Source organism: Emydura macquarii, unplaced genomic scaffold (genome assembly GCF_026122565.2).
Source record: "Emydura macquarii macquarii isolate MOO-44397 ecotype Brisbane River unplaced genomic scaffold, CSIRO-AGI_Emac_v2 contig_1253, whole genome shotgun sequence".
Classification (NCBI taxonomy): Eukaryota; Metazoa; Chordata; order Testudines; family Chelidae; genus Emydura; species Emydura macquarii.
The window spans coordinates 45,398,690-45,410,887 of NW_027131390.1; the positions used below are offsets into that span (position 1 = coordinate 45,398,690).

Genomic DNA, 12,198 nt, shown 5'->3' on the forward strand with positions numbered 1-12,198 from the left:
TGTGGACACAAGAACTAATGGATATAAACTGGCCATCAGAAAGTTTAGACTTGAAATTAGACTCAAGTTTCTAACCATTAGATGAGTGAAGTTCTGGAATAGCCTTTCAAGGGGAGCAGTGGGGGCAAAAAACCTAGCTGGCTTCAAAACTGAGCTTGATAAATTTATGGAAGGGATGGTATGAATGGACAGCCTAGTTTGGCAATTGACTGATCTTTGACTACGGGTGATAGATATGCCAATAACCTGTGAAGGGATGTTATATGGGGTGGGTTCTGAGTTATTACAGAGGGTGGGGTGGGTGTCTGGCTGGTGAGTCTTGCCCACATGCTCAGTGTTTAACTGATCAGGGGTCAGGAAGGAATTTTCCCCCAGGGCAGATTGGCAAAGGCTCTGGGGTTTTTTTCGCCTTCCTCTGTAGCATGGGGCACGGCTCACTTGCTGGGTGGATTCTCTGTTCCTTAAAGTCTTCAAACCATGATTTGAAGACTTTATTAACTCAGTCATAGGTCAGGGGTCTATTACAAGAGTGGATGGGTGAGGTTCTGTGGCCTGCGTTGTGCAGGAGGTCAGACTAGATGATCATATTGGTCCCCTCTGACCTTAGAGTCTGTGAGTTTACACTTAAAACTTTCACCTGCATAGCTATGTCAATCAGGGAAGTAAAAAGCCCACACCCCCTAGGGACATAGCTATGTTTAAAAAACCTCCAGTGTAGAGTTCTTTTGTTTGCCTAGATAATTTTGTTTGGGGAGGTGGAGTACATACACTGGCAGAAAAACTCCTTCTATACTAGGAAGCTACGTGGGTGTAAGCACTGTAGTTTAGTCATAGCCTGAGATACTCCAGTGGGTGGTTGGGGAGAGGAATGCAATCTTAACTGCACCAGCAACATTTTCTTTATTAGGGTTTTGATTTGAGAAAGCATGGGATGTAAGCACGTGCTAAAGTGCTTTCCTGAATAAGGATAGACTTAAGCTTCTGCGCTTTCCTTAATTGGGGCCGAATCATTTTTATGTTATTTCTCTTTTCTTTTCTCTCTGCTGCTGCTGCCAGGCCCCACGGGTCTTGAAGATGGGTACTTAGGTGTCCTGGGATTCAGCACACTCCAATCTTCCACCTGGCAGCTCACAGACAACAGCTGAGATCCATGAAGCCCAACTAGGGGCACAAGGCCTGCCCCTACGCTTTGATTGGGAGAGCTCCAAGGCTCCTGATAGGGCTGCCGCCCCTATTTAAGCCAGGGGAGGAAGCAGGAAGTGGGTCTGGTGTTTACCTGGTCTTGCCTTTTGATCCTGACCTCATGGTATCCTGGTTCAGTCTGACTCTTTGATTACTACCCTCGGGTTTTTCTCTTGATTCTGATCTCCTGGCATTCCAACCCAGCCTGATTCTTGGTAATTGGCTCCTGGACACCGGACCATCAGCCTGCCCCTAGTGCTATCCCCTAGACCAGGCCACTCATCCCCTGGCCCTGACGGCTGCATATTTATTCATTGTAGCTTTTCAGCTATTTATTGCAAGAAAGAATCACTTTATTTAGTTACAAGTTCCTGAGGAATTGAGTAGACTGTGCAGAATGATCCTGCATTTGCAAGGGGGAGATATATGACCTAGTCTTTTCTGTCTCTTGCTTCTTAGTCATAATTATATTCTAAATGGATGCTTTTTGTTTAGCATCACCTCCCCCTCCCCCCGCCTTTCTTATGAGCTCATCTTTACTTTTAGATCTGTCAGTGTGGAATGTTACAAATAGTTGTTGATTGATATCACTGAACGCTAACTTACTTGGCTGCGTTGCACCAATGATGAGTCTTTGGGGATCTGTAGATCAATTAATTGAGTGCAATTGATGTCGTAGCTGTTTGGAGGAAGTTATTGAGAAGCACCTGCGAGGGCAGACAAAGAGAGAGAAATTTGGAAGCACCGAGGGAAGGGGATCCTGGAGAGCAGATGGAAATCATGGAGTAGAGTTGTTTGTTTGTTTGTTTGTTTGTAAAGGATTTGTATGCTGCTCTCATAGGAAGGTTGGGCCTGATTTGCCATTTTTAGAATCAGCCCCATTGTGTTTAGTGATTTTGTCCTTAGGAAAAAAAAAAAATTACAGGCCTGATTCTTATTTACACTATGCCCCCTTTTCACCATTCTGGTAATGTAATGGGGCCTTAAAGTAGGCAGAAATGTAATTGAAAGCCTCTTTACAGATCGTTGTAAAAAGGCCTTAGTGTAAATGAGAAGGCAGATGCTACAGAAGCTTTTCCTGGTTCTCCTTTCTCTCTTCTTCTTCTCCCTTTCTTTCTGTCTGCAGTATTATTTTATATATATTTTTCTCTGCTGGTCCACACATTATCTGTAAAAACCTGCGCCCTATGGGGTGAATTTTCAATGTGCTGCACAGATGGTTCTTACAGAAATTCTGCTGACTGCAATTTGTGCATTAGCACCTTCTTTGCATTGCTTTAAAATGTCTGTGTAAATGGTGTCTAGACAACTCATTCATCACACACCCTGTGAAATATCCTCTCCCTTGCATCTGGGAGTCTAGCATTTCTTTCCCTGGGACTACTCTCAGACTAGTTCCATTAGTAGGGTCGCCAGTTTTGGTTGTTGGTTTCATCACATGACATAATCTTTAATTAAAGATTAATCTTTAATTTCTGGAGACTGCAGGACAATCCTGGAGGGTTGGCAACTATAGGGGAAAGCAACTGTGTAGGCTAAACTACACTAAGAGGTAAAGATCTGTTCCTGTGTGTGTGGCAGGGTGTACTACCACTTTACCGGACAGTTTGCAGTTTAAAAAAACATGGGTGCAATCAAGCAGTCCTGCTCTACTCTGGGGTGGGCTGTATAAACAGGAAAGGAAGAGGATTGGGTAAGAGACTAGGAGCTATGCTGGTTGCTACAGGTGGCAGGTTCCAGGCCGGAAGCCTGACCTAGGTCCTAGTAGGGTAACCAGATGTCCTGATTTTATAGGGACAGTCCCGATATTCCGGGCTTTTTCTTATATGGGTGCCTATTTCTCCCCACCCCCATCCCAATTTTTCACACGTGTTATCTAGTCACCCTAGGCCCGAGAGACTTTATTTTCTGACTAAGTTTGGTTGCTCTGAGGTAAGGAAGGGCCTTACAAAGTGGGTTAAGCATCTTCTCCCCCCACTCTGACAGCTAAGGGAGAAGGAGAAAGCCAGCCTTCTAGAACATGAAGGAAATTAGGAACTCTGCCAGCCTGGTCCGTTTGGAGGCTTTCTTAAAGGGGACATATTTGTTTAGACTGGTGTTGGCCTCCTCTTCTGGGCTCCCGTACAAAAGTGTTGCAACTCTAACTACAAAATTACATCATAATTCTGGACAGATGGTCTCTTCCAGCTCATCCTGTGTCCCCGTCAGACCTGCGGGGGCACCGCACTTCCTGGCAGAAGGTCTGTGGCCCCCATCCATAGGTTTTGCGTCTCTCTGTAGCAGGGAGTAGCCTTTTAGCCTCCCACTGGTGATAAACTAAGCAAGGCCTGAGAAGAGCCAGTCTTATGCAAAGTTGGGCTGTTATGTGCGAGGTGTGCCGCTCCCATCTTTTACGAGCTGCTTGATGTTACTGATGCATTGGTTGCTAATTCAGTATATGTTAAATTTCAGGCAATGTAACGCTCACTTGGGAAGAGATGGAGACTTTGGCAGCTGTAATGACCAAGTGATGGCTTTGATGCAGTAAAGATGTTTCAGGAAGTTCAATGCCCGTATGTTTACTAACTAACACCACTAACTAACACAACACGCATCTTCCAGATGCTGTTTCCGGAACTCCTTCTCCAGCATGTACGCAATGGGAAGGTGAGTCATACAGCACATGCAGGCCACTGACTCATCCTCTTTTACTGTGAAGCGGCAGTAAGTGGCTTCCTCTGTGAGGATGACCTTCATCTCCACCATCACAGACTCATCACAGCCCCCAGTTCAGAATGTGTGCCTAGCTATAAATCCGGAACCATGCACAGAATGAACAGTTTCCTTTAAAAGACGGAAATGTGACCTGAAACTGTCCGATCCTAGGATTTTGGGCCTAACAAAAAGCTGCTGACTAGCCACATAAAGCCAGGATATGAACATATGTATCTGTGCCCGCTCAGCCCCAGGCTAATGGACTTCTGACTCTTCTGATCAATCCTGGAAGGTTAGAAACAGCTCCCCTCCAGGTTGCGCGAGGCTTCTATTGGCTGCACGTAAAGGGTCCCAGCTGTCTGAGTCTGCCACCAATTCTCCCACCCAAAGCAGACTGAAGAAGGCTTCCATTAACTGGCAGGAAACAGCGGCGGCTCAAATCTGCAGATACACATGCTCCCCAGTAGTCACAGCTGGCTTGATTGTTTCCAGGCTTTTACTGCCACCTGTGCATCTCTGAACAGCCTTCTCAGCGGTGGCAATGGTCATGATGTCCCCTCACCTTCTTCTGTAATAAAATAAGAATCTATTCCCCAAGCAGGTAATTGTTTGCTAATAAACAAAAGTTGAACCATTGCTGACCATAGCCACCACCATCTTCTGGATTTGACCCTCCAAGACTGGCTTGAGGCCAGTGTGCCCACATTTTCCTTGGGATGCTACAAGCCTGGTGGGAGAGCTCTTGGGGAGACAGCTGAGGCAGCTTTGTGGCTGGTTTGCACTTTCAGCCCAGCATATAGGAGGCCACAATATGGCTTTTTTTGGTGGGTCTTATCTAATTTTCTTCCAGAAGTAAAATATGGGAAATAATGACATACACTTGAGCCCATGGAAGAAAGAAAATAATCTGTATAAACACTGATCCATCATCACATCTTAATGTTTTCTACAGGCTGGAATCCATCTAGAAAAGCAACTCTACTGAAGCACCAGCTTTCTTGCCCATTGCCAAATATCCATTTGTGCATTTTTATAGCCTGCTCAGTTCGGCAGATTCTATCACGCTTATAATAAGAATGATTAGCTCTTGATTTGTTTAAGTTATAGTCTGGCTGCTTTCAGCTCATGCAGACACAACACTGTCATTCTGCAAAAGGGAATGTGCTGTGCTCAGTCTGGCCTACCCAGCAGAGGGAGAGCCATGTTTTATTGCTATTGATGTGTAGCAGATGGGATGGAATGACCAGGCCCGATTCTGAAAAAAGCAAGCAGAGCCAAGGTTAAAAGGGCTGTGCTCAGGTGAAACTGCAATGGAGTTCAGGACTGGCGCTCTCAGCCCCAATGTGGTGGTGAGATCTAGGGCAGAGCTGTCCAGTTGCTTGTTACTGATAAATCAGTAGCAGACTGTGGGCATCCTATCCTGATCTAGGACCATGTGGATTTGTTCTGTGTGTGTTCCATTGGCCAGCCCCCCATCTCATGTCCACATTTCCAATGTTTGTGGGTGACACCTCCTCATTTCCCCTAAATTCTCCGGTGGATTACTCTCTTGTAACTCACATCCACATGGAGGTGCAGCGCCTTACTGCTTTGCTCATTGGAGCAGCCAAAAAGCATCGTACTTTGTACTAATAGCACCTGTTTAAGCCATCTCAGGACTTGGCCTTTTCAAATCAGTAGGCAGTTCAGAGCCCAAATTTATACTCTTCAGTTCCTCACGATAACCTTTGGCAGTAAAGAGTTGACTTTCTGTAGCATGAAAGATGTATTTGCTATTATCATAGAATTACCTCCATAAAACTGCAAATCCCACCTACCCCACTTAACCCAAAAACTGGATTGGCTTCTCTATTTTATTCCATTAAAACTTTCAAAACTATTGTTTTTCAGTCTGAGGTCTATTCCAAAGAAAGGCAAGGCAAATAAACCATTACACACTCTCCATTGGTCTGATTCTTCTCATTCTGGAAGCATAAGAGGTGAGTACGGTGGGGTGCAAGTCCATGGAATTGTTTTTCCTTTCCATTTTTATTTCTTTTTTAAAGATGGCTATTAAAAATGTAGGAAATTAAACTGCAAAAAACTACATTAAAGTAATATTAAAGGTCTCTCAGAAGCCCACAAAGCCAGGAAATTCCAAGTAAAGTTTGAAACCCTATTCTTTACCTCACCTTACTGAGGTTAATTGTTGCAAGGTTCAAACAAAGGGTGATCTTACATGCAGTTATGGACTGCAGTATCTAGCCATAAATGAGTCAAATTCATCCATGGAACAAGCTGCTGTTTACAGTGGGCTCAGAGCAGGGTTGAATTTGATCCAATATGTTGAGTTAAGGATGGAGTTTCAACCTTAATTCTGAATTTCCTGACTCTTGTGGATTTAAGTCAGACCTTTGATGTTAGTTGAATGTTTTTTTTTCCTTGTGGTTTAATATAATAATTTAGCTCTGTGGAACAATTTGGGATACAGTATTTATGAAAGATACTTGACAAAATGAAGCAAAATATGTCAGTGGGCTCAGAATTTGAAAGACAAATCCTAAAATAAATGTGAAGAACTTGACACAAACATATAGAAGTTTCCTTAGCTTCAAAGAGACCCTTTCTGCTCTATTTGGGGAGGACAAAAAAAGTTGTATTGGGAAGAGAAATTCCTTCACTTATTGTTTAATTAGTTGTTCATATTGGTACTTTGGCAGGACCAGGGATACTGGAATAGCCATTGTCATCCATGAAACTCTGCACTGCTGCTGTTCAAGATCCATTTTTTATTGGTCTCTGTGTTTCAATCATATAGTTCAGTGTACTCTATGGTAACTGCACACAAGTGCCGTATCCAAGTGGTTGATACTTTATGTACAGTGGTCACAAGTTGTTAATAACAATATTAACTGCAAAATTAAATAACAATAAATAAATGACCATGATGACTATTAAATATTTATATTGCAGTACCACCCATACAGGTATGACTGTATGACAGCCCCTGACCCTAAAAACTTCTATTTCCACTGGCTAGGTTAACTTGGGATACAGTAACTCATAGAAACATGGGTTATGCCTGGGATCCCTGTCTGCCAGGGCAAGTCTGATGAACTGCTCAGTGCTTTAGTTTACTCGGCTGTAAAATGGGCACATCAGCATTCCATCCACTTTTGTAAAGCACTCTGAGACCACTGGGTAAAAGGGCAAGAGGGCATTTTTGAAGTGAAAGTAAAACTGATTTATTTTCTCACTTGCTGCTATTTTTATGAGACTGATAAAACTGTCACACATAACTCCTTTTTATTATTATTTTATTTATTTGTATTAGTGCTGGCAATGAAAAACAGCTTTGTTTTAGGAAAAAACATTTCTGCAAAAAGCTTAGTTTCAGAATTTCCTTTTTCTATGAAGAATCAAACCTAGCAAATTTCAGTTTTTCTATTGAAAAAAGAAAAGAAAATGCCCATGAAAAATTAAAACAAAAATACATTTTTTTAAAACTGCCTTTGAAATCTTTTTGACAATATCTACCATTTTCTGACCAGCTGTAGTGTGGTACGTTGTAACTTCAAATCTCAGATGATAAAACCCAATTCCACTCTTTTTGAGGGCATGGAGGGAAACACTGGACCAAATTCAACCATAGGGTAGACCAGTGCAATCTGCACTGAAACTGCACCAGTTTACATCAGGATTGAATCTCTCCCATATTCTGGCTTGACTTCTTCAATTTATCTTAAGAACTCACCTTTAAAACTGACATGAATGAACCTGTACTGGACAGATTTTGCCATGCAGGTCTGTTCTGATCATATATATGTTCCTAATACCAGGGTCGCTACCATCCTTGGACTTCTCTGAAAAATTGTGATACGAGACCCGGTTCAGCTCCCATTGATCAGGACTTGGCCCTCAGGGGTCAACAGAAAGCTGAGCTTTTTAATATCAAGGGTCATCATCTTTCTAGGGGGGACTAAAAGAACTGACTGGCAACTAGAACATCAGTCCTGTAAACACTTATGCACATGAGTGACTTTATGTTGGTGAGGTCAATGGGCGTACTTACAGTAACATAAAGTTACTCGCATGCTGAAATGTTTGCAGAATCAGGACATACAGGATGCTTTCCTTAGACATAAAGATCCTACTTCAAGTTAAACAAAACACCAAGCACCGGACCTGTGTCTGTTAAAATTACCTTAAATTTGTAACCAGCTGTTGCTGGCTGTTGAGTGGAATCATGAATCTCCCTTCCCTCTGGCCCCTTCTCTGGTTATAGGAAGTGTTCATTTCCTTCCTAACTCAAGCATACCTAATGTGCCTAGATGGTATGAGAAAATTTCATAGGGTGCAATTAGAATTTAGTTGAGTGAAATCTGACGAAGATTGATTTTTTCACAAATTGGATCAGTAAATTCTGGAAAGGAAATGATCAGTTTTCAAGAAGCAAATGAAAAGGTAGTGAGATGAGGCCTGCACTAAGCCATGTCGGTGAATGGGCCAGTAGACGTGTCAGCATGCCCTAAGTTCAGAGTGATGAGAACCACTTCCGTTGTAGTAGGTTCCACAACGCTAAAATTATTTGAAACAGATGCAATTAAGTTTCTCAGGGGATAGTTTTTTAAACCCAATTTGGTTTGTAATGATTCCCATTGTTGGATTTGTTACTATGTATACTTCAGAAACATGAATTCCCATTCCTTGCTGCATTCTGTCTTGGCACCAAACCTTTGTTTAAGTATCAGATCTTTGGCAGCTACTCTCTGGCCCGGTGTATTGCTTTCCTCTTATTTTTACCTTCAGTATTTCAGAACTTGATGGTGCTAAGCACGTCTCCCCACCTTAGGCTTATATAAGGTAGCCATCTTAAGTTAGAATGACTTCTTTGGAGATGTTCTCATGCATTAACTATGCTTAAAGTATTCGGCTTATTTACAGCCCAGGCGTGAACTGAATAAGACTAGCATTTTTCCAGATCAGATTAAAGCTGCCTTGGTTGAAAGCAACCATAATATAGGGCCAGATCCTCAGCTGTTCTAAATTGGCATTGCTCTTCTGACGTCAAAGTTGTTACACCAGTTTACATCAGCTGAGGGCCTGGGTCTAGCCAATCCCAGCTATATGATCACTCTGAGGCCTGGTCTACATGGAGTTGCAGTAGTTTAATTAATGTTCTGATTTTTATACTGGTTTTGTTAAACTGGTGCAACTGTGTGTTTGAACGCCCTTAAATCGTTTTAAGCCTGGCTTACAGCAGTTTAGCACATGCTGGTAAATGTACAGGCACAAGCTGCACTGAATATTCATTGATTCATAGATGCTAATGACAGAAGGGACCATTCTGATCATCTATTCGGACCTCTTGCGTAACCCAGGTAACAGAGCCTCACCCAGAATTTTTTCCATTGTGCCCATACCTTCTATTTAGCATAGCTTTTAGAAAGACATTCAGTCTTGATTTAAAGTATTCAAGCGATGGAGAATCTACCACGTCTCTTAGTAAGTTGTTCCAATGGTTAATTACCCTCACTGTAAAAATGTATGCCTTATTTCTAGTCTGAATTTGTCTAGCTTTAGCTTCCAGCAACTGGATCTTGTTATGCTTTTATGTGCTAGACTAAGAATCTCTTTCTTGTGTAGGTACTTACAGACCATGATCTAGTCTGAAATCAAGAATAGAACCAGTTTTAAACCAATATCTGAATGTCCATACATAGGTTTGATACACCAGTTTAACTAAATCAGTTTTCAAACCAGATTAAACTATTGTGTGCAACTTCTTTGTAAAGGTAAGATCTAAATGTAGGAAGGCTGGTAGAATATCTTGACTGTTTATGATGCACTAAAGATGACTTCATTGCAAAACCAATGTGGAAAACCTTGGAAATACTTATTAGGGTATTGAACAAATGCTGCTTTCTGGAGGCCATTAGCATGTCAACAGTACATTTAAATCTGGTGTTCACATGGGTAAGGGGATTTCAGTGACCCTTCTTGTTTCAGTGCTTCACGAAGACTGTGTACAGCATAATTTTAATGTGTCTGAAAGAAGTAATAACATTGGGAGCAGTTTTTGCAATCTGGTGCATTTTCATGTATTAAAATTAAGAGAAGCATGTCATTTATTAGGCTTATAAAGCTAAGAACCTCCGCTCTTAATGGTTTGTTTTGTTTTAAACGTTCCCATGTCTTTCTCCTTAATTTGCATTCCTGATGCCTTTGGCTATGTCAAAAAAGTCATATGTTAAAGTTAAAATGAAGCGAATCTCCATCCATGGAAGAAACATGGTTTTGTGCTTCCAGATCTCTTTTCAACACTTAATTCTTTAGTGCAGTTTTTTTTTTAAAGTAGTTATGGGATTAGGCTATAAAATTAGGATCCAAGTCCAGCTTTCAGCCTCACAAACCTCAAGAATGTGAGATTCAGGGGTGAAATCCTCACTCCCGCTGGCTCTTTACGCCAGTTCAAAGGGCCAGGATGGTGTGAAGGGGTCCTACAAGCCTAGCATCTGGCTAGGGTAGGATTCTCCAGGTTCAGATCGTGTGGAAACAGCCATTAGGCTGCATGCTGAGGACCCCCTCGAAGGCCCTGATTTATGAGATGTTCCCAGAGCAGGGGGGGGTATGCTGGAGCAGGGGTGCAGCACAGAATCTAGCTGCAGGGGTTTGGTTCAAGCCCAGACTGGGGTGTGGTGGAGATCACAATCTTCCTATGTTCCACAAATATTAGCAGGCTCCAACACTACAGTTTCTAGCCCTGCATTTATCGGCTGATGTAACCAGTGCACCAAGGCTAGAGTTTATCTATCCATCTACATTAAAAAAAAAAAAAGTTATACAAGTTCTAACTTCCTCTGCTCTTTTGCTTTTTCCTTCTTTCTTTGTTTTTCTTTCAAAGTGTATTGCTGTACTGAGCAGTACTGGAGGGTACACACATCACACCTCACTAAACTATTACCAAGAGATTTTTCTGCAGCCTTGAATATTCTCTTTAGCCAGTTCAGTTATAGACTTTTGTATGCTCTTCTTCAGCTTCTGTGTTTCAGGAACGAATGTAGTCACTGAGAGCTTGATCCTGCCACGTGCTGAGCCCTTTGGCCCTGATCCATTTAAACCCAGGCTTGCCTTTAATGGGACTAGGCATGGGTTTTAAGTTAAGCCCTTGTTTATGAGCTTTGCTGGATCAGGGCCAGAGTGCTCAGCACCTTGCAGAATCAAGCCCAGAATGGGGTGTGGCGGAGATCACAATCCTCCCATTGTCCATGAATATTAGCAGTCTCCAGCACTACAATCTCTAGCTCTGCGGTTCTTATCGGTTGATGTAATCATTGCTCTGGTGCTAGATTCAATTCTAGTACAATGAAGTTGTATGTCTTGTGGCATGGATCATTGAGAGAATATGGACCTAATCTAAACCCTGGTGAAATCAATGGGAATCAGCCTCAGACCTCTGGTTTAAAGCTGCTCTTCTCTGGTGTCCAGTGCCAAATGAGTACCAGAGCATCTAGTCCAGTGGTTCCCAACCTGTTTGACTCTAGGGCCACAGATATCATTTTTACAACCCTGAAGGGCCACCAGTCTCTGACAGCAGGTCTCCTCCTCCCCCCACTGCAGCCAGATGGAAGGAGTTCAGTGGGGAGGCTGCCTCCTTGCTGAACTCCCATCTCCCTGGCTGCAGCAGGGAAACCGCACGCGTCCTGTAGCCCTATGCACTCCACCTGGGTACCTAGGCAGTGGCTCCCTTCTACAGCCAGGGGGACAGTGCTCCCCTCCCTCTGGCTCCAGGAGGGACCCCAGTGCCTAAGGACCCAGGCGGAGCGCTTTGCTGTCCTCCCTGCTACAGCCAGGGAGAGGGGAGCGCTGATCTTCCATCTCCTTGGCTGCAGCAAGGAGCCTGTGCCGGTCTTTTAGCCCCGGGAAAAAACGCTCTTCCTTAGACAGCAGCTCCCTTCTGCAGCCAGCAGAAAGGGAGCCACGGGCCACTTTGAAAGACCCCATGGGTTGGGAACCACTGATCTACTCTGATCGTCTTACCCTGCAAATAATTGAGACCACTCCCTTCCAAAAACCTTCGAATGCTCTCTATCCTCACCAGGTGTGAACCTCAGTCCTTCCTCCTCTCCAGCACTTGGCAGGGAACTGTGAATAAAACACCCTGTAGAAAAAGGGAACGCAGAGTCCCATTCTTTTCCTGTAAGCAGATTTTTTGGGGCATTTCTTAATATTCTTTCCCAATCTTTTAGCTCTAGTTGCATCCCTAATTGATTTTGATCAGTGCTGGGAAAACAATTTTGACTCTTTTTGTCCATCAGTGTTCAAAATTTCAAAGAGAAGTTT

General features: G+C 43.0%; 1 long non-coding RNA gene across 3 annotated transcripts; it reads left to right on the forward strand.

Annotated features, from left to right (window-relative positions):
• The first annotated feature begins 1,271 nt into the window (after nt 1-1,271).
• On the forward strand, nt 1,272-6,792 carry LOC137153388 (uncharacterized). Of its 3 annotated transcripts, none has more exons than XR_010919789.1 (4): nt 1,272-1,397; nt 3,634-4,477; nt 5,767-5,855; nt 6,576-6,792. It is a non-coding gene; the product is annotated as an uncharacterized lncRNA (long non-coding RNA). The 3 variants fall into 3 exon arrangements; XR_010919790.1 differs by having other exon boundaries at nt 3,634-3,828; XR_010919788.1 differs by lacking the exons at nt 5,767-5,855; nt 6,576-6,792 and having other exon boundaries at nt 3,634-5,762.
• The last annotated feature ends 5,406 nt before the right edge of the window (nt 6,793-12,198 follow it).